The sequence below is a fragment of the Meriones unguiculatus genome, chromosome 16 (genome assembly GCF_030254825.1).
Source record: "Meriones unguiculatus strain TT.TT164.6M chromosome 16, Bangor_MerUng_6.1, whole genome shotgun sequence".
In the NCBI taxonomy this organism is placed as follows: domain Eukaryota; kingdom Metazoa; phylum Chordata; class Mammalia; order Rodentia; family Muridae; genus Meriones; species Meriones unguiculatus.
This window is the reverse complement of record NC_083363.1, coordinates 29,827,999-29,850,734: the sequence shown is the minus strand read 5'-3', so window position 1 is coordinate 29,850,734 and position 22,736 is coordinate 29,827,999. Positions and strand designations below refer to the sequence as shown.

General features: G+C 51.4%; 1 protein-coding gene across 20 annotated transcripts in view; it reads right to left on the bottom strand.

The window, feature by feature from the left end:
- Trerf1 (transcriptional regulating factor 1) overlaps positions 1-22,736 on the bottom strand; it is a 207,588-nt gene that overhangs the window by 119,286 nt on the left and 65,566 nt on the right. For 15 of the 20 annotated variants that reach the window (XM_060369566.1, XM_060369567.1, XM_021639985.2 and 12 more), the window contains one exon: positions 2,127-2,213. The exons of the other annotated variants lie outside the window; for them this stretch is intronic. The gene's annotated coding sequence lies outside the window, so the exon portion shown is untranslated. The remainder of the gene's footprint in view (positions 1-2,126; positions 2,214-22,736) is intronic. 20 annotated transcript variants of the gene reach the window in all.

The window sequence follows — 22,736 nt, the reverse complement described above, 5'->3', positions numbered from 1 at the left end:
AAGAGAAACTCCCAGGAATCAATGAGGGTAAGTCCAGCTAAGACTCCCGGCAATAGGTGATATGGAATCTAAAACAGCCACCACCTATAGCCAGGCAAGACCTCCAATGGAGGGATGGGAGCACCAACCCACCCACAAAACCTGAGACTCGCAACTTGTCCCATCTATAAGATATACAGGGGTAAGGATGAGCAGAAATTGAGGGAAAGGCCAACCGATGACTGATCCACCTGAGACCCATGCCATGAAAGCTGGCCCACCTCTGACACCATCAATGATACTCTGCTATAGTTCCAGACAGGAGTCTGGCATAACTGTCACCTGAATGGCTTCACCCAGCAACTGATGAAACAGGTGCAGAGACCCACAGCCAAACATTAGGTGGAGCTTGGGGAATCTTGTGGGAGAGGAGGAGGGTGGATTGAAGGAGCCAGAGAGGTCAAGAGTACCAAAAGAAAACCTACACAGTCAACCAACCTGGGCCCACAGAAATTCAACAACCAACCAAAGAGCATGCTAGGGAGGATACTAGGCCAGAAGTGCAGCTTGGGTCTTCACATGGAACCCCTAACAGCAGAAGCAGGGGCTGTCCCTGACTCTGTTGCCTGCCTTTGAATCCCTTTCCCCTAACTGGGCTGCTGTATTTGGCGTCAAGTGGAGAAGATACGTCCAGTTCTACCTCAACTTGATATGCCAAGGTGGGTTGATATCCATGGGAGGCCTTCCTGTCCCAGGGGAGAAAGGGAGGAGGAGCGAGGGGAAGGAGAAGGGAGAAGAAGGGACTGGGAGGAGAGAAAGGGGAGGCTGTGATCAGGATGTAAAATAAATAAGTAAAATAATAGAAAAGAGTATTGAGAAAACTAAGTATAAAATAAAGAATACTACAAAAAAGAAGAGAAAAGAAATCCAATCAAAATCAGGCTCACAATGAAGCTAAGGATGACCTTGAACTCCTGATCTTCCTCGACCACCCAAGTGCCAGGATGGGGCTGCCACGTCCAGCTCTGTTTCGCCTTTTGATTCAGCCTGGTGCCACAGTTCATGGCATGGCAGCACCCACACTCAAGGTGAATCTTCGTTCTCACTTACACTTCTCAGGAAACGTCTTTACAGGCACTCGCAGAAGTGTGCCTCCAAGCTCATGCTGCATGGCATCAGTTGACAGTCACGATTAACCGCCAGGGAGTGGAGAGGCAGGAATTAGCAGCCCGTTAGCATGCTCGGCAGTTGGGAGCATGTACTGCTCTTACAGAGGGCCAGGGTTCGGCTCTCAGCACTCACATCACAGCTGCCCATAATGCCAGCCCTAGAGGATACAGCACCCTCTTCTGGCCTCTATGGGTGCTACAGTCTTGTGCATAAATCCACTCACAGACAAGTTTACACATGATTAAAATAAAATCTTTTCTGAGACTGATACTCCAACCAAGGACCATGCATGGAGATAACCTAGAACCCCTGCACCGATAAAGCCCATGGCAGCTCAGTCTCCAAGTGGATTCCCTAGTAAAGGGAACAGAGACTGTCTCTGACATGACTCAGTGGCTGGCTTTTGATCACCTCCCCGAGGGAGGCCCAATCTTCCCAGGCCACAGAGAAAGACAATTCATCCAGTCCTGATAAGCCTGATGGTCTAGGGTCAGATGGAAGGGGAGGAGGACCACCCCTATCAGTAGACTGGGGGGAAGGGCAAGGGAGAAGAGAGAGGAAGGGTGGGATTGGGAGGGGATGAGGGAGGGGGCTACAGCTGGGATACAAAGTGAATAAATTGTAAGTAACAAAAAAAATTAAAAAAAAATAAAATTAAAATCTTAAAGATTGCCCACCAGAACTATAACTCTCCATTAACACCCCAGTCACCACAGAGCCTTCCAAATGCCCCAGTCACTGCATCCACAAACATCCTTTCACCCCTAAAAGACAGACTAGGCAGGATGTCTCTGCCCTACTCCAGACAATGCTAAAAACCCACGTGTGCATCCACTGACCATTTCCTAGAAACATTTTCCAAAACCCCGTGGGAGTCCGGGACCACAGCAGCCCTTCTGCTCTTCCTGAGCCTCTCCCACCTAGCCACGGGTCCCCTTGCCATCACGTTTTAACTGCCAGAATCCAAGAAAAGATACCTGTTTCAGGATTAAGACGGCTGGTGACTCCCTCAGGGTCGCCTTGCTCCTGTGTCTTCCTCCTTCAACATCCCCTGGAGCCAGAGCCTGTAGAAGTAACGTAAAGAGCGTGTTCAGGAGCTCCGGCTCTGACATGGGCACAGGTGCCAACCAGGAGGGCGAGGCTGGGAAGGAAGCCAGGGTAAGCTCTGAAGAACTCACAGCAGATGGGCCACTCGGGGAGGCCGCTGCTGAGGAAGGGTCCTGGGTAGGACAGGACTCAGGAGAGGTAAACATAATCTCCATTCCTCACTCAAGCCGTAACCCTGAGTCACCCGGCCTAGGCTCTTCCCTTCAAGCTCCATGTTTAGCCCACCGGTGAATTACGTCACCGTTAACTTTAAAACACGTCTGAAGTTGGCTCGTCTCTACCGCCTCTGCAGCCCCACTGACTTCGGTAGCTAGCGGCACGCAGTCAGTGCAGTGAGGATTTCACCGACAGAGTCAGAGCCTTGTGTTGTGGCAGTACAGAGTGTGGTGCGTAGTAGGTGCTGGGGAAACAGCTCAAAGATCCGCTGCGGATCAAAGAAATGGAGAGAAAGTGAGCCAGGAAGGAGGAAGCTGTCCCCAGTGTCAAAAGCAGCTGAGTTCAGAACGATAAAAACTGAAGCCCCATCAGTGTGGCAACACACAGGCCCCGGGGAGGCCTCGGGAGGCCTCGGGGAGGGACAGCTTCTACAGGAGGCAGGAGCCAGCTGATGCGATGCACTCTCTACTGAGAGCCCCTTCTGGGCCAGACCCACCTCTCCCAAGCAACATCAAAGGACTGAAGGAAGACACTGTCTGCCTGTCCAGACGAGGGCCAGAGTTTACACTGCCAAAGGTGAAGCACAAGGGTTGAGGGCCCAGGCGCACAACAGGCCAAGGGATTGATGGGAGCACGGGGAGGGATGCTATGGAGCAGGAAGAGGGCCATCTCTTCCCTGAGTATGGGAGACCAGGGTGCAGACGGAGGCACCGAGGCAGGCCCAAGGAGCTCACTGGCGGGGGAGGTGGGGGTGGCACACCTCTCAGCCTGGCATTGTGCACGCACAGGCCTACCCTCCAAATCAGGCCTCCTGCGGCCTGTGGCCTGCAACCCTGGGACCCGGTTTCAGCTGCGGGGGACGGCTCTGGTTTGGTAGGGACACAGCCTGCATGGCTGCGGGGTTCTCAGCAGCTTGGGTCTGCAATGCTTCCCAACCTCGACCGGGGGCCCCCAACAGCTCCATTTGATCTGCAGACGTTCCATCTTCCCAAGATTCCCACAGGGAAGTCTCGCATCCCATGCCGGATTCCAGCTATTACAAAAATCCTGGCTCTGACCAGAAGAGGAGGAAAACTTTTTTTTTTTTTTTAAAAAAAAACACCTACTAAGAACTGGGTGTTGAAATCTTCATACAACTGTCCTATGAAGCATTGGTTTTTGTTTTTGTTTTTCCCACTTTTTCACAGAGGGCAAAAAGCAGGTTTAAAGTAACTAGCTCGGGGCCTTACAGGCAGCCAGTGGCAACGCTGGACTTAAACCTTCCTGGTCCAAGTCTTCTTCAAACATTTCATTCTTAAAATTCAACTTGATGGGGGCTGGGGAAACAGCAAAGACCTGGATCCCTGTGTGTGTGTGTGTGTGTGTGTGTGTGTGCGCACCTGGGTGCCGGGTGCCAGGATATGCATGCACAGGTCAGAGGACAATCTGGGTGTCAGCCCTCACCTTCCGCCTTGTAGACTGAGCACCAGGCCAGCTGGGCTGGAAGTGTGTGAGGCTTCATCAGCCTCCGCCTCTCATCTCCCTGTGTGAGGGCTGGCGTCACAGGTTCGTACCACCTGGTCCAGCTTTTGAGTAAACAGATTCTGGAAATCCTAACATACCTGTGTACCATGTATACACGAAAAATAGTCCAGCACGATGCACGCCTCCAAACCCCCTCTCCATCATTCCCTCTTACTGTGCCCGCAGCCCGGAAACACCTCGCCTGGCGTCATTTTAACCTGTCCTCTCACTCAGCTGTCTGGGTGGGCTCACCATGACAGCCACCCCACCTCTGCAAAAGGCACACGGTCCTTCTTAGACCCTGTTTCTAGGAGGCGCTTCTGCTCCACCCAATCCTTAACCTCGACCTCCCTCCCCTCCCCCAGGCCTCTTTCAGGTCCCAGTAACGAGCACTTTGCACTTTGTTCTGTCCTCCCTGGCCCTCTCCTGAGGCCCCGCTGAGTAAGATCTACAATTCCCGGGTTTACTGAGCCCTCTCTGGTCTCCCTGGGGCCTCACACGGCCTGCCCACCACCTCCTTTGGGTGTACTGCATTTAAGCTTTTCTGCCTAAGTGTGCTGTCCGCCCATGGAGACTGCAGCAGCCTCCTTACACACACACCGTCGCTCAAGGGCAACTGCCCTTTAATAAAGACCACTAGGTAGGGCCGAAGAGAAGGCTCAGCAGTTTGGAGCACGGGCTGCTCTGGCAGAGGACCTGAGATCAGTTCTCAGAACCCACGTGACACTCCCAGCCATCTGTAACTCCGGTTCTAGAGGCTACGACACCCTCTTCTGGCCTCCGAGGGCACCAAACGATGCACAGGCATGCTTGCGGAAACAGCTACACACGTAAAACAAGAATGTGGAAGTTAAAACACACACACACACACAAAAACACACAACTGGGCGTGGCTGAACAGCGTGAGGCAGTGAACATCCGCAGTCCACAGAGCAACTGTGGTGCTTCTGAGATACAATTTCAAAGGACTTTCAGGAAGCAGAACTGAGCTAGATAAAGGCAGGACAGCGGCCTTCTAGAAGCTTCCGCGGGTACATCCATGTTCCCCTTTGGGAGGCTATGAAGTCTGCTAGCAGCCTTCCCAATAAGGAAGAGGAGGGGGAGGGGACTCTGACCGGCCCCTCTCTGCCTTGTCCTGGTCACCTCAGATTCAAAGCCCCCAAACTCTCCCTTAGCTGTCTATTCCCATGTGCTCAAGGACACATCAATGTCCTGTCTTCTGCTTTCTTCAAAGGAAGCTCTTTCCACGTGAGCAGGCTGGCTGAGAATAGGAGCTGCCGGGCACCCGGAGAGTCAGCGCTGGGTATCCACTTGCTGCAGGAACAATGCCCCACATCCTGGAAATCAGATTTACTCTGCTTCACTTTAGTCTGCAATGGGCCACCAGGCAACCAAGCTGGGATCCCAAGAGCAGCGGGAGGAGAAGGCAGGGGAGCTATGAAAATCGGCCAGGCACCGAAGAAGCACCAAACCCTCCCTTACCAACAACAGCAGCCCTGAACAACACGAACCGGAGAAAATACGAAGGTGGTCAAGGCATTACTGTCTGCTAAGATGCCTGGAAAGAGATCAAGAGCTACCCAAACCAGGGGAAGCAAGCGGGGGGAGGCACGGGGGAGGATGCTCCTCCGGACTTGGCTGAAGTAATAGGAACTCAGGAGGCGAGCCTCCAGCCGGGTCACCCAGCACCTTCAAACTTCTGCTGCCAGGCAAGCTGCTTTGATTCTGGTTCTGCGTGAGTTAATGTAAGCCTAAATAAAACAAGAAGTATATAAATACCTCCTTCGCAGTGCCTGGCGTTACATAAGGGACGCACTTGGTGTGGCGTCTCTCCCTCCTTCCAGCCACCAGTCCTCTCCTCAGCCCTCTCCTCAGCCCTCACTCATAAAAACAAGCGCAGGAGCCACGGCGCCCTTCCCAGCCAGGTTTGCAAAGGATGGCAGAAGGCGGCGAGGGGAGCAGACAGGCCAGCCCAGGACAGGCTCTAAAGAAGCTCCAGACCTTAGTGATTCAAGGATGCCTGGGGCCTCACACATCCCCAGACAGGAAGTTTATGAGAAACATAGAAAGACTACATCCAGAGGCTGGGGATTAGCTCCGATGGAAGAGGGCTTGACCAGCATATAGCTCTGGGTTCCATCCCCAGGAACTGGACTTAGCAGCGTGAGCTGGTCTTAGCAGCGCGAGCTGGTCTTAGCAGCGCACGCCTATGATCTCAGTCTTCCAAGCTCAGAAGCAGCGGCAGGGTGGCCCAGTTGTAAACTCAGTCACCTCACTGCTGGCTCCACCACCTCCTTGCAGTGGTTTCCCCACTCCCTCCCCAAGTAAGGTTCCTTTAAAAAAAAAAATAATAATGACTCATTTAGGAAGCAGCAAAAACCAAAGACTTCAATGGTAAAGATAAAAAAGCACCAAATTCTTGAAACACCTCCCACTCCCTGCAGGCTTGATGTCGGAGCTGCCTCCCCAGCCCGGCCATGCTAGTTTGGAACTGACGGAATACACAGTTCTTCTAGCAAAAACACTTCCAGTAAGATCTCTACTTTCAAAGTCTCGGGGTTTTCATCACAGACAGAGACGGCCTCGGGCCTCCAGCCCATTAGCTTTTCCAAAACAGCAATAGGAAATTAAAGATCTGGGCTGGAGAGAGGATTCACTGGTTACGAGCACTGGCTGCTCTTCCAGAGGACCCAGGCTCCATTCCCAGCACCCACACGGCAGCTCACAGCTAGAAGACCTGACATCCTCACACAGACACTACAACGAGGAGACAAAATAAGTATGTCATTAAAAAAAAAAGGAAAGATTCAAGTCCATGCTTTCAGTGGGGTCAAAATCTCATCTGGTTCTCCAGAGGATTCTGAGTTATTAACAAAGGCTGCGGCTCCTGGAATGACAACAGGTCCCTCATTTAAAAAGACCCGGGGCTGGAGCGATGGCCTGCTGGTTAGGAGCACATGCTGCTCTCAGAGAGGACCAGAATTCAGTTCTAAGCACTCATGTTGGTGGCCTGTTAACTGCCCCGCTGGGGAATCGGATGCCCTCTTCTGGCCCGGATAGGTACCTGTACAGACACACCCACACACTGAACGCAGCACACTTAATTAAAATGAAAACAAGTCTTTTTAGGAAAGACACCCTCTTGGCATCAAGATGTTTCCATTTGCTCCCAGGATTCAAAGGGAACACAATTATGTAACACTTTGTATTACCAGCCCCATGAACTACTGGAAAGTCCAAATAAAAACCAGGCTAACAGGAACCGTTAAGATGGCCCAAACTCAGGGGTTCCCGATGCTGACTCTGCGTTGTTGTGTGTTCTAGGTTCGCGGCTTCCACACCCCAGAATCTACGATACATCTGGTTTGGGGTGAATACCTAGCATTAGGGTTTCTGATGTGTGTTTTTCCTCGTTTCCCATGATTTTAATGTGCGATTAAAACTAAAAAATGTTCATCCACAGTTGGGGTTTTTTGTTTGTTTGTTTGTTTTGTTTTGTTCTTTAAACAGGTCTGGGAGACGGCTCAGCCTGTAACGCATGCGGAGACTAAACTTCAGCCTGTGTAAAAAGCTGGGTGTTGGGGACAGACACTGCAGTCCCAGAAATGGCAGGATAGGAGGTTAAGACAGCAAGTCTGGCCTGTGTAGTGAAACTCCAGGCCAGTCGAAGACACAGCTCAAAAAAAAAAAAAAAAAAAAAAAAAAAAAAGTAGGAGACTACAAACCAAAACCCTGATCTCCACATACTCTTTATGCACGCACGAACATCTAAAAAACTTTAAGGAAAGCTAGCAACGTGGCCCACGTGTAGAGCATTCTCCAAACATGCATAAAGACACTTACACACATACACGGGGGCATGACTGCACACAAAACAAAACCCACCAAAGTTAAAAACTAAGGAACAGTCCAAAGGGCTACCAGAAACAAAATCAAAACCAAATTTTACATCAACAGCTCCCAGGCCAGCTCTGCTCAGGGCCCAGGCATTTGCCTGATTTAAAGGAAAAAAAAAAAAAAAAAGAAAGAAGAAGTAAATAGATAACACAAGTGAGGGTTAGCACAACTGCCGATCTTTCTTTGTGGAGCATTTTACAAATACCTACCAATTCCTACGACCACTTCCTGACGCTGTGACTCACCTACCTTCTGCTACCCCACCCACCTCCCAGGGAGTAAAGTCTGAAGCTAACCTACTCCAACCACCATCTTGCTCACCTTCATCCCCCCTGCTCCTCGTATCAGTGCCAATCCAAACCCGGGCCCGGAAAGGCCCCCTGCGCTCCTTTCCTACCTTCTTCTTTACCCACAAACTGGTTCCTAGTTCTTCCAGCCCTTCCTCACAGCCTGTGCCTGACAGCCACAGAGGGCACAGGAGCCAAGACTCCCATCTCCCGCTTCCTCCTAAGAGTTTCAATCAATCTTTCTCCTCACCTCCCTGACCAGGCGCATCCTGGCAACTCTAATGGGGAGCCAGCCCTGACACACAGCATTATGGGGTAGAGGACAGAGGCAGGGCACAAGGAGCTCTGTCTTTTTACTTTCTGTCTTTCAGCTTGAATTTGGAACAAACAAGTTTTGTCTTGTTTTTAATGGGTTAAAAGCCAGGAGCCAGAGAGATGACTCAGCTGGTGGAGGTACTTGCCTCAAAGCCTGACAACATGAGTTTGATTCCTGGAACCCACCAGGTAGGAGGTGAGAACCAGCTCCTGCGAGTTGTTTGACCTCCATACACGCATTGTGGCATGTGTACACCTGCACGCACAGACACGATAGATAGATAGATAGATAGATAGATAGATAGATAGATAGATAGATAGATAGATAGATAGATAGATAGATAGGGAAAAAATGGATGAATGAGTGAATGAATGAAATGGATGAATTTAAAAGCCACGGACACAGAGGCACGGCTTGGAAAATAAATGCACTGCTTTGTAAATGCAGAAAATCTCTCCAGGAAGTTTACATACCCAAGTTTAAAATGTAAATGAGTGGGTTACCGGTGGCACGCACTGCCCTTCTCCTGTCTGTGTGGAATGTTTATTTCTACTGACCGCTGGAGCAAAGGAATCGTGACAGTTCAGAACCAAAGCCAAACACCACAGCAGGCCCGGAGTGAGCACGCCATGAGCAGCGGACTCCAGGCTAGGTCCCAGCCTGCACTGTGGAACCACACACGCCTTGACAAATGGACGACTTCTCCATCAGATCCCGCCTGGGCCTCGGATGCCAAGTCATCCCCAAACCATGGTGGGTCCCCAAGAACAGATGCAAAAGAGATGTCTTAGCACATGGGCCCTCTGGCCCTCTATAGCCACACAAGCCCATGACCTCCTCTGGTCCCCGTGTCTGTCTTGCCACCGATGAGTTTCTGCTGGCCAACAGCCACACACACTCCGCATAGCAGGCAAACCTACAGCTTACACACCAGGATCCTAGAAACTCCTTGAATCATGAGGGATGGAGCATGGGTTCCCCCGCCTACCATCTCCCCATCACTCCCTAATGTCTCTACAGGCAAAGAAGAGAAAGGAGAGAATATTCCAGAAAGCAGGAAGAGAGCTGAAAGGTCGAGGCCTGGGGATCACAGAGGGCGGTACGCTGCCAGGAAGGTACAAGGCTCTCAGGTCATGCCTCTTAAGAAGAGGGACACTGCCTGCCATACCCAAGCTCAGGCAGAAAGAACGCTGAGACACTTAGGAATGGCAAAATCCACCTGGGCATGCCGGGAGGGATGAGGGTGAGGACTCGGCCTCCCATCGGCAGTGACTACTTCCCTGCAGCCCCAGCATAGCCTTCCAGTGTCTAAAGAGGATCTAAGCCAGCGGGTGGGTGGAAAATAGGAATAGAGAAAAAAGAAATGAAATTAAGCAACAGCACATGGAGACAGGCCAAGTCCTCCTTATGTAACATGGAGTCAATGCAAGGGGCCTTGACGACTCCTGAGATAAGGAAGACGTGAGCTCCAAAACCAGACATTTGGACAACAGACAGTTATCCAAACTGCTGGGACGCTGACCTTTGAACTGTCAAAAGGGCCAGCACAGAGACTAGCCAAACTCAACGGTGATCATGTACTATGTATATCTGAATATCTGTAAATTGTGTATATCTGTAGTTCCTGTTCATTTGGCTCTGCAGCTGAGGTAGAACTGAGGGTCTTATGCCTCCTGGGCTGGTGTTCCCTCATGAAGCTACTTGAAGGCAAGGCTTTTGAGGAAGGCCTCATCAAGCCCACTGACAGTGCCTGTCCTCTGGGAAGGGAGGCTTGCTTTCATTTGGAAAACACCGCTACTGCCTTTTAGGTGCAAAATCAGTTCTTGGGCTAGTGAAATGGCCCTGGAAGAAAGGGTGCCTGTGGACAACCCTGACCTTTGATCTCCAGGACCTACACGGTACAAAGACAGAGCCAACCCCACAAGCTGACTACATCAGCTACCATGACAGGGTCCCTCTCTCACAGCTTTGGCCCTTCTGAGGCTCCAGGGAGATCTCTCTCAGACCTCTATTAGTGGGGGTTTTCCCCGCTGGTCCTCATGTGTTGTCCCATCCTAGAGGGATTCCTCAGCCCTGCCTCTAGCCCCATAGACACTTCCTTCCTTCAAGTCACTTCAATGGAAACTTGGAGAGAACAGTGAGTCCAAAGAAGATTTAAGACCTGAATTAAGCTGGGCATTGTTGTCCACGCCTGTCATCCCAGCACTCCGGAGGCAGGTGGATCTCTGTGAGTTTGAGGTCAGCCTGGTCTACAACGCTTGGCTTAAAATGTACAAAAACCCACCCTTTAAGCACTTTGAAATCTCACTTGGCACTCAAGGTGCCTGTATTCAGAACAGTCAGGTGACTGCCTGAGGCACACTGCAGCGTCACCTGCCACTGACTGCCCGAGAAGAGATGTGGGAGGTGGGAGTGGTTGGAGAAGGTCCCATGGAGGAAGTGAGATCTGACTTGGATCTCAAAAAACGAGGTTCAACTAGGTCAAATGGGAAGGAAGTGGGAAGGCTGCCCCAAGCAGTGGGCTGGCATGTACCAGCCATAGCCACAGGACGGGTGGGGACCACGATGGAGGGATGAATCCCGAAGGTGAAATGGTGGAAATGTTTAGGAGTCACATGGTTGGTCTGAGTCCACCTTTGCTCCTCAGACCTCCTTCCCCATCAGTAAAAGGCAAGACGAAGACAAGGATAATGGTACCCACCCGCTACAGATGCTGTAAAGAGAAGATGCTCCTGAAATATTGTAATTTGTCCCTGATGTCAAAATGTTGTCATTCTTACTGTCACACAAATACCCATCCTGCTGGCGCAGCTAGGAATTTTCTTCTCTTCCTTTCTTTGTTAGTTTTTTTCCTCTTTCTTCTATTGTATGTATTAGTTTTAATCTTTATTAGCATTTATTTGTTCTTCTGTTTTTTGAGAGAGGGTTTCTCTGTGTAGCCTTGGCTGTCCTGGATGCACTTTGTAGACCAGGCAGGGCTGGAACTCACAGAGATCCACCTGCTCCTGCCTCGCCAAGTGCTGGGATCTCGGGGGTGTGTCACTGTGCCCGCCTATCATATTTCCTTCGTGTGTCTGTGATCATGTGAGCATATGTGTGAGGTGTGCATTCAGGTGCGTTCATGCGGAAGTCAACACCTGGACCTCAGCTTTATTTTCTGAGACAGCTTCTCATCGAACCCGAAACCGCCAGGAAGCTTCAGAAATCCTCCTGTCTCTGCCTCTCCACGTCTGGGAACTAGAGGATCATGTTGCTCTTCCTGGCTTTTCGGGTGGCTGCTGGAGCTCTGAAGTCGGATCCTCATTCCTGTATAGCAAGCGCTACATTGACGGAGAAAGGCCTACAGCTCCCATTATTTATTTATTTATTTATTTATTTATTTATTTTGAAATTTGAGGCAGGGTCTCCTGTGGCTGAGGATGACCTTTTCCCTCTGTTCCTCTTGCCCCTCTACTTCCCAAGTGCTGGGTTGTAAGTGTGCACCACCATGCCTGGCCTGTATGCTTCTGGGAATGGAACCCAGAGCTTCCTACATGCTAGGCAAGCGCGCTGTCAGCTGAGCCAGGGCCTCTGTGCTGCTGCTGCCCCCTCCTCTCCCACTCTCTTCTTTCTTGAGCCGAGGACTTACGATGTAGCCCAGGGTTGGTTCAAGTTTCCTAGGTAGTCCATACTGGCCCCAAACTCGCAATCTGCCTGCCTCCAGCTAGTTCTGGGGTTACAGGCATGTACCACCATGCCTGGCACACACTTTCTAACGGCCGATGCTAAGGAGAAGTGAGTGCTGGCTGCTTGGTCGCACATCCTGAGTAGGGAGAGACAGCCATGTGGCAGAATACTCAGGCAGCCAGGGGCGGGGAGCCTCAACCTGCTGCCCATACACTCTGCTCTAGAACCCTCTACAACTACTGACTGTATCCCTGGGCTTTCAGCCAAAGGGCTATTGAATGGGCCTCTTTTCTCCCAAAATATGACCTAAAGGAGGAGAGAGCTTCCCTCTACATGGAGGTACCCGCCATCCTGTGATGGTTTCTCCAGCCCTGCCTGAATGTCTCTGAGTTCTTCCCTGCCGTCTCTGGAGCTGGGGACTTCCTACGTGCCCAGCACTTCCTGCGGGGACCGTGACTGATAGCAGTCTACCACACAGACATGACTGCGATTACAGGCCTATTTTCCCTCAATGACCCTCAGATGCAAAACAACAACAATGATAAACGGGCCATGAGAGACACTCAGGCATCTAGGCGGGCACACTTGCAATCCTGCCGCTGAGGAGAAACAGGCGGGAGGATCACAACATGGGAGCCAGCCCGGGCTAACGGAGGCGGGAGCTGGAGAGATAGGTGTCAGTCAAGTGCTTCAGGTACAAGTCTTAGAACCTGAGTCCAAGCCCTAAGCTGGGTGGGGTGGCACGTGCTTTTCTCCAGCCTGGGTGAGGTAAAGACGGGCTGGTAGACCCGGGGCTCCCTGGCCAGCCAGCCTAGCCTACGTGGCAAGCGCCAAGCCTAAGAGAAAGATCTTGTCTTCAGTAAAAGTAAATAGACATAGGTAGACAGACACCAGAGGAATCAAACATAAAGTTGTCCTCTGGTCTCTACACACATATGCGCGTGCGCACACGCACACACACACACACACACACACGTATCAAAACGCAGTGGACAGGACAGGACTCAAGTGCCTTCCCCCCATACTCCCAAGAGAGCACAGAGAAAAGCGAGTGCCCCAGCCCCAGAAGCTTCAGTGGAGCATCTGAGCTCTCTCAGTCCATCCCAGCACAGGTCCTCTGAGGTACCAGCACTAGGCATCACTAAACAGTTCCTCTTGGAGGTCCTTCTGTGAGCACGGCTGCCTGAAATCCCAGGGCTCTCTCAGGATAGGACCCTGCACAGCAGCTGCTGCTGAGAAGCCTCCCTCCTCCGGGGTCCCTGACACGGAGACGCCCCTCCCTGCAGCAGACTGGCTTCGGCCCTCCTGCCTCACAGCAGCTCGTCCTCCTCTCTCTCAGCCAATCAAGCCACAACCTGGCAGTCCCTTTGCCTTCTCTCTCTCTCTCTCTCTCTCTCTCTCTCTCTCTCTCTCTCTCTCCCTGCCTTGCCCTCACAGGGCCAGGTTTTGGTTTGACACAATGCAGGAGCATTTACTGGGACCAGCAATCAAGAGGGCCTCGGTTTCAGCTCCAGCACTGCAAACCAACTATTAAGTGCTTACTGTGGTCAGGAACCCTGCCAGGACTAGAACCGCCAACCAGGATCTCAGGACTGGGACCACAGAGAATACTCTCTGTGGAGGAAGGCTAAGGATGACCCAAGGGCTCTCAGAGAAGAGAGGAGCTTGAACTCAATTAGCTCTGTTACTGGACTGGCGGTGTGTTTGTTTCTGCGCGTGCTAGAGTTCACACTTGCCTTGAGCTTGCTGCATAGTCAAGCGTGCCGTCAAATCACTCATCTTCTTGCCTCCACCTCCTGGGTGCCGGGATTTTCAGCCAGGAGTCACTGTGCCCTTTATTTTTATGTAGCGCTGGGGAGAGAACCCTCCCCTGGCCTTCAAAGGTACTTGGCACACAAGCGGTGCACATGGGTACAGGCAGGAAAAACACTCATGCACATAAAATAAGTGTGTAAAAATTTTTTTAAAAAACCCTTATATGTGTACATATGTGTACGTGTGTGTCTGCACATGGTTTTGTGTTTGTGAGGCCCAGGCAATGCTAGGCAGGCTCTCTGCCAACCCAAGCTACATCCTCGGTCTCCTAACAGGTTCATGAAGGATGGGACATCTGTTTTACTTATCAAAAGACTTTCTAAAAAGTATTACCTCCTTCCATTATTTATTAGTATGTATATGTTTGTGAGCCTTTGTGAATTTATCTCCATTTATTTATTCATTCATTCATTCATTCATGTTTGCTTTTCAGGACCAGGTTTCTTTGTGTAGCCCTGGCTGTCCTAGAACTAGCTCTGTAGCCCAGGCTGGCCTCGAACTCACAGAGATCAGCCTGTCTCTGCCTCCCGAGTGCTGGGACTACAGGTGTGTGCCACCACCACTCGGCCCTTTATTTATTTAGTATGTGCATGTGTGTGAGCCTCTTCGAGCGTGTGCGTGCCTTCCGTGGACAGAAGCCTTCAAGGCCAGATGAGAATGTCTTATTCCTAGAAACTGGTGGATGGTTGTGAGCCAACACGTGGCGCTGGGAAGCAAACCAGGGTTCCCTGCAAGAGCAGACAGTGTGCTTAACTGACGAGCCACCTAGGAGGATGGTGGCTCCCAGGAGATTCTGTAAAGGGCAAGCCAAACTGTGTTCCAACCAGAAGTTCCTTCAGTATCCACAGAACAACTGGGAAAGTGCCACTGTCCGTCTCTACACTAGCCCACACTTCCGGACACACAATGGCTCGGGTGGCAGTCCCGCGTCAAGCAGACTCGTGGAGGGGGGGCCTCTCAGCCCTTCTGAGGGAGCCTGTAATGACCATAAAAGGCCCAGCTTCCGGGGAACCAGGAAAGGACAGTCAGCCCAGAATGCGAGCTGGCGTCACAAACGCAAGCTGCTGCCACAAACACGGACCTGCATGGTCCCAAGGGACCCAACTCGATCCCGTCGCTGCCATCAAAGGCAGGCTTTGTATTTTTACAAGCGGGGGCCCACATCTGCATTTGCATTGGGCCCCACAAGCTGATTCTGAACAAGAGGCAAGGGTGTGGAGAAGGTAAACCCCTTCTGAAAGCTGAGGGGAATGTGGCTCCCCTGACTGGGCTAGGCCAGGGTTGGGACGGGTAGACATGCTACAGCGATGCTCAAAACCAAATCCAAACGGGCTTAGACCACATCCCCTGCCCCAAGGGTTGAACCGTTCGTTAGCCCATAATGCTTCCCTGAAACAGGCTGAGAGCTGGTGTGACAAACTGAGGTGATACAAACTCAGACTAGGCCGGGAGGGGTGGGGGCGGGGAATCAAACTGAAACTCTCTTGATCTTACAATTGCTTATAGGTTCAGACCAAGAAGAAAGACAGACAGACAGAGACAGAGAGAAGGAGGGAGGGAGGGAGAGAGGGAGGAGAAAAGAAGAGAAGAGAAGAGAAGAGAAGAGAAGAGAAGAGAAGAGAAGAGAAGAGAAGAGAAGAGAAGAGAAGAGAAGAGAAGAGAAGAGAAGAGAAGAGTAAGGAAAAACGCCCATGTTGACTAAAGTAACACTGGTCAACCTTTACTCTTTGATCAAACCGTCACCTTTATTTCCAAACAATCAAGGATACTATTCTCTCACCCAAACCCTGATCCTCCATCCAAAGAAAGCCATGATTCTAAAATTCGACCCTCCAGGGATGTCAGGACCAGAAAGGACCTTAGGAACCACCAGGTTTCAATATGGCTCCCAAGGAACCTTGACAACCCCCAACCCTGCAACCTGGCCTGGTCCAATTCTCACTTCATAAATGAGGAACCTGGGGTTATAACAGGGGAAGTAACTGGTCAAGGCCACCCAAAACTGGGGGCAGGATCAGAACCCTGAAACTTTCAGCTTCCCCTCCTGACCTCTCAATTTCACGAGAACAAACAAATTCAGATGTCCACCCCAGCCCCACCGTATACAGAGACGTTACAGTTTTCCCTACATCCTTGGCTCAAGTCTTCTGATCCCTTTCTCTGTCTTCCAGAAAATGGAATCTGGTTACATGGATGGGTTTTAAGCCTTTGAACCTGGTGCAGACACACAGCTGGCCCTCAGCACATTTAACCCCAGCGTATCATCTGGCAAGGTAGGACAAACTAAAGGCCAAGTTGTGGACCTTTGTAAGGCCTTGGCATTTGCATATACTGCCTTTTATTTGTTTGTTTGTTTATTGGAATTTGTGTGCATTTATGTCTATGCCTTAGGAGGTCAAATGAGGGTTCAGATCCCCTGAATGAAGGGATGGAGGCATAGACAGTTGTAACATGTCATTTGGGTGCTGGGAATTGAACCCAGGTCCTCTGGAAGAGAAACCAGTGCTCCTTACAGCGAAACCATCTCTCCAGCCCCAACACTGACTCTTCTGAGAAGAGTGAATTTTAGGCCTAGGTATTTAACTTACAGGTGAGGCTCACACAAGTGGACAGAGCTAAGTCAGAAAAGGAGTGTTCCCACTCCACTCCACCACACCAGAGAGCCAGAGCCACACCTGGCTTCTGTGCTACTGGGGACCAAACCCAAGACTTCAGAGCATGCTGGGAAAGTGCTCTGCCCGTGCCTGGGCTCCTTGCAGTTCAATGTGTGTTTGTTGTTCTCTCCTTCCTTCCCTCCGGCTCTCTCCCTCCTCTCCCTCCCTCCCTCCCATTCTTATTCCTCCCTCCCTCTCTTCTTCTCTTTTTCCTTCGAACAAATATGAACTAAGCATCTACCATGTGTCAGGAATGATGTAGACGCTGGACATGCAGCAGTGAACGAACAGTTGATATTTCTAATTTACAGGGAGGAAATGCATTGGATAAATGAACAGACAGCATGCTGTGTGCTGGTGAACACTCTGGAGAAGACAGCACAGGGTAGGAGGGGCAGAGAATGGGCCAGAAAGAGGCGCTTAGTCCTGGATTGTCAAGGAAGTAGTCCCTGAAGGAGGTGAGGGACATCTGGGTGGGGCGGGGGACTATACCAGACAAAAAGAGCAGCAAGTGCAAAGGCCCTGAATCAGGAATGTCAGGACTAACCAGGAATCCAGTGTTGTCTGAGTTTGAGCGATGGCTGGTTATAGACGCCAGGAGAAGATGAGGAAGAGATGGGAGCCCGAGTCAGAGGGTCCTGAAGTTACAGCGAGTGTTTGGCCTTTATTCCAAGCATGGAGCATGCAGGGGAGTAACTGACCTGGTGTGGCCAATCACACGACTTCCTGGACCACTGTCATCAGCAGGCAGCCAGCGCTGAGCAATAAGGGGAACCAGCTTGGGGAAGCAGACCCAAGCCCAGTACAGCCTCTCAGCATTTCTAAGAAAATCCCTCCCCTTCTGCGGGCCCCCACCGTCTTCTCTGTGAAATGGGAACATCAGGCTAGGCGGTGTCTAATGTCCTTTCTTCAAGATTTGTACATCTTGACCTTGACAATGATAGCATCAAAGGATCTAAAACAAAACTTCCTCCTTCGATACAGGAAAAGGCAAGGGAGCAACAGCCACATTTCTGGGGCCCTTGACTGTTCCCTGATGCCTACCCACCTCCAAACCATCTTCCCACAGAGACCTATGATGGAAAGTCCTGCCAAAGAAACAGCCTCACCCATCAGTTACATACTCTATAAAGATTCAGCAGGCCTGGTAAGAGGGCTCGGCTCGCTGCCAAGTGTGGGGACCTGACTTCCAGAACTGATTCCCACAAGCTTCCCTGTGACTACCACACATGCGTCATGGCATGCACATGGCTACACACACACACACACACACACACACACACACGCACATGTACGGCAAATGTTTAAATTGTTTTCTGTTCACTTGAGGGCCCTGTCTCTCACACCATCCATCGTCAAATGGCGTTGAAAGGAAGTAAGGCTGAACACTCCTCCATCCTGTTGCAGGAACAGGGTTTGCTTCCCCAGTCAGCCGGCAGCTCCCGAGAATATGGCCCTGTCAGACTGTATGAGCGTCAGGTGTCTCTTCCTGGGCCTTTGCCATCAGATTGAGTCTCTCTCGGGAGAAGAACTGTCTACCACTCAGATGCGGAGCTCCCTACGACAGCCTGTGGGTTCCCGAAGCAGGGGTCGGTCATGGCCCTCCTTTGGCCTAGAAGCATCCTGAAGACAGTGTTTATCTGCCCCGCTCCTTACGCCTTTCTCTAATTCTAGCAGTTTAAACTGGGCAGAGTGAAACACTTAGATTGAACCGCCCACCCAGGCACGAGGCCCTCTCATCCCTAGCTGCTGAATCAACCATAAAAACCAAAGCTAAGTCTCTATGATGAATGAAAAGAAAGCTGGAGTTAGCTTCCTCCAGCATCTTCTTAGAGACTGTTGGGGCCCGGCCCAGAGGCTTTCCCCATTTTATAAACAGTCCTCTCTGGAACCGGGGCTGAAAGCTGAGATGTACCAAAGGACTGAGAGAGCAGGGAGCCACCTACTCGGGCCTGACCACCCTAGGCACCACACAGGCCCAGACAGCCCCGTGTTCTTAGCTTCTGTTGCGAGGCGAGAGCTCCCCGAGGGAGCAGCGACAGGGGTGAGGAGAGGTGTGCAGAGGTGGAAACTGGGGCTGGAGGCTGGCTCAGGCGGGATACAAACCTTAACCCCAAAAGGGACAGAGGTGTCTGAGACAGCCCACCCAAAGCTGCTCTGGAACCCAGCTTCTTCCCCAGACTGCAGAGGGGCACAAAGGCGGGACTTCCGGTGTGTGCCGTCGGTTGGCCATCATGAACTCTAACATGCTCCTCCAAGTACTTGTCAGACACTCCATCACTCTTTACAGCAACTGTGTCCCCACCCCTACCCCAGGACAGCACTGCCTCCCCACAGCCCGCTAGGGGAGCAACGGCCCTCTGAGCCAGGAGTTCGCTCTCAGTCCCCACTTCTCCTCAACTGGGGGTTGGAAGGAGCCGTGGAGATTCCTGCCGCTTCCTCCGGACAGCCAGGGTTGGATGTAGAAATCCACCCCACTCCCCCCACCCCTGCTAAGCACCTAGAGGGCATGGGAGATTGTTGCTGAGACTCCGCTGGACAGCAGCAGGGGCCCAGAGCACCAGGAGCTTGGGCACAGTGAAAATGCCACCTGTGGGCTAAGGAGGTGGCTCAGTGGTCATTGCTGTTGGGGCAGAAAACCCAGGTTTGCTTCCCAGCCACCTCATGGCAGCTCACAATTTTCCTTCACTGCAGTTCCAACGGCTCCGACACCCTCTTCTGCCTTCTGAGGGCACCAGGCATGCATGTGATGGGCTTACACACATGAAGGCAAATACCTATACGTATTAAATAAAAATAAACTCGTTTTTTTATTGACACAGTTCAGCCATCACTGTCCACAAGTGAGGACGAGGAGCGCAGACGGCTCCTTAGACAGTGAGCCGGGGACCCTGTCAGTCTTCCCACTGCTTCTTCTAACCCCCACACCTTACCAGGTGTCCTTAAGCTGCAGGTAAGTCATCGGGACACTAAAGAATGAGCGTCCAAACCGTCAGAAAATACAAAGCAACGGAGGCTCCGTGAACTGGATGCTCACTGAGCTCAGGGCATCTCAGGTGTGGGTTTGGGTGCGTTGGCCTCACTCTTGCATCATTAGCAGCACCAGGCCTCCGCCCATTCCATGCCAGCAGTATTCCCTGCCCCCTCTCCCCAAGAGGTGACAATGCAGGGGCTGGTTGCTTCACAGCACCAAATGCCCCCCCCCCCGCCCCGAAAGGTTCAAAAAGACTCCCCGTGGAGAACCACTGCCTGAAGTTTGAGCATCTGAGGAGACACGTTGAGAAAAACTGACAACACTGCTTTAAAATGCGTCCATCCAATTTCCCTTGGCTCTCTGGACGCCACCATTCGGAAAACTCAGTGTGGAGCTGCCGGGCTTCCCTTGCACATCTGCCTAAACCCAAATGCTCAGGGCCTGGAGTCCTTCAGCGCCTTCCCTCTTCCCCACGCAATTTCCCAGTCTCACTGCAGCCACTCTCTGACCTGGCCATCTGCGCATGCTCAGCACACCTGTAGGCATTGGCTGCCTGAGCCAAGGGGCTTCCAGCGCCGCAAACATTAGGACGAGGCAGCGATGTCCACACCCAGACCCATTTTTCATTATCAGCATAGGGAGGCCCTTATACGCTCCCTAACAGCTCTCAAAATGCTGTGTGCTTTAGAGCGCATCGTGCCAAACACAGAAGAAGGTCAGAGACACCGAATCTAAATGTCTTGCAACGATCCACAACCCAGCAGAAAGATGGAAAGAATAGGAGCTGAGAGACAGGGAAACACGAACGGACTTGTGAAAAGCTGCGCTGTGAAAGAAATGCAAACGAGAACTGACATACACCAGCGCTCCTCCAGTGGGGTGGCAAAGGTCAAAGGGCGTGATAAGCCCACCTTGGCAAGGCGCCCCGTTCATGGATGGAGCTCGCCGCCACAGGCTTCTTGAAAGGCTCTTTTCAGTGTCTGCCAACGTGGCAAACGCGTGCCTGCCAGCCAGTCCGCAACTAGAAACTTATCCTGCAAGAACAACCCCACGTCTGCAAAATGGTGCAAGACAAGGCTTAGCGATGACCAAAGACAGGAAGCAGGCTCCACACTCAGAACCAGAGAGCATGCTGCGCAGCTATGAAGAGGAATCGGGACACTCTCTCAGCCAGATGGAATAACTGTCAAAGGACACTGCAGAGAACGACAAGCGAGGTACAGGATGAAGCCAACCGGGTGCACTCAGTTCACGTATACCCATCGGTTACCTTTCCAAAGACACACAGAGAGGTTCACAACGGCCGGTGCTTCTTGAGAGAAGGGCTGGGTAGCCAGGCTTCCTTATCCCGCTTCAGGTCCCATCAACAACCGCTACTCCATCAGCCACTAACAAGCAAGCTTAGAGAAGACCATCTCCAGTCTTGTGTTGTTAGTGCCGGCTGTGCAGGCAAGCAACAGATGCTACAGGCTAGTTTCCATCAAACCCTTTATTCTCATGAGTAGTCACACCTGTCAGAGTGCAAATGTTCCAAGTTGTGTGTGTGTGTGTGTGTGTGTGTGTGTGTGTGTAAACTCGGGTGTGTGATCTCAGGTACGACCCACCGTTTTGTTTGTAGAACAGTGTCTCTCAATAGCCTGGAGCTTGCCAAGCAGGCTGGGCTAGCTGGCCACTGGGCCTCAGGATCCTGTTGCCTCTGCCTCCCCAGAACCAGGAGTTGGTAAGTATGTCTTACTAACTGTTGGGAATCAAACTCAGGTCCTTTTACCAACTACGATATCTCCCCAAACCCTAATGTCCCTGTTTTGTTTTTACTGTCCTTGTTTTTTGTTTTTTAATTCAAAAGTAGAAAATATTTCCTCCCTTCCTCAATAGTGTTTTAAAGGCATTCATCCTCAATACTGACTTCCCTTCATCCTGAAGGCACCCGGTCACCAAGATGGCCAGCCACCATCCCCCTGGAGCCACAGGACAGACAGGCAAAAATCCTTCATAAGTTATTCCTCAGGGTCAACTCCCAGGAACCCGGGGATACCGGAGCGTTTAATAACACCTCAAAGCCCTGTCAGCCAGGACTGGGCATCACAGAAGGGCCCAGACCCCAAAACTTCCCAGGAGTGGCAAGAAGCAGGAGCAGTCACCCAAGGGAGCTCCCTGCAGCACTGCCTGCAGCAACATTTTAATGGCTTATTACTCCAGGGTGCCGCTGACAATCGCTTTCGCTCCCACCCCCCCAACCCCCGCCACTTCGTCATAAAATACCCCTTATATTTCAAGCTGTGTAAATCAGCATTTGTCAAGCCCTAAATTGGGCCGAGGCAATATTTATTCATCAAAGGATAAATCTTCCCTGCACCATCATAAATCTGCTTCGTAATTTAATATGCCATCATCACTCTTACCTGAAACCTTGTCAAAAAGTGGCCTGGAAGAGTCATGCACCGTGCAGCTGGCTAGGGGTAAGCCTACAGTCGTGGCTCATGTGTTCGGTTCTCTGTGTGGAGGAGGGGGAGCATGGAGGCCTGTGCTATCCAGGCTAGCAACTGGATAGCTCATTAACCCCCAGCGGGGGACTGAGAAAAGCTGATTCTCCTCTGGTGGGAAAAATAGGGAGGCAAGTGCAAAGCGCAGAGTGTCAGGGTGAACATCAAGGGACAGGTCCACAGAACAGCAGGACAAAATGGAGAACCGGCCCAAGAAGGTGGCAAGCGCAATAAATAATAAATAAATAAATGTAAACAAAAGGGGCTCGAGCCTCGGCCTGCCGGTGAAGGCTCTTGCCTGGGCAGCCAAGGCCGCAGTGAGGTTGCCTGATATTTCAGGAGCCAGAGCTGCCACGGCCCGTGTTATAATTAATAACCGATCTGGGGGGCTGGAGAGATGGCTCAGAGGTTAAGAACACTCACTGTTCTTCCAAAGGTCCTGAGTTCAATCCCTGGCAACCACATGGTGGCTCATAACCATCTATAGTAAGATCTGGTGTGCAGGCAGAATGTTGTATAAATAATAAATCTTATTAAAAAAAAAATAACCGATCTGGAATTGATTCTTAGTTGCTGCACACCAAGAACCTCCGTGACCCCCTTCCCGACTCAGCTATATAGGACTCCACGTTGCTCTAGAATAGATGGAGTCTAGCTGAAAGGTAAATCCACCCCAAGCAGCATAACCTCTTCCCTTTGTACCCCTTTCTCCCAAGCTTCACATCGCAA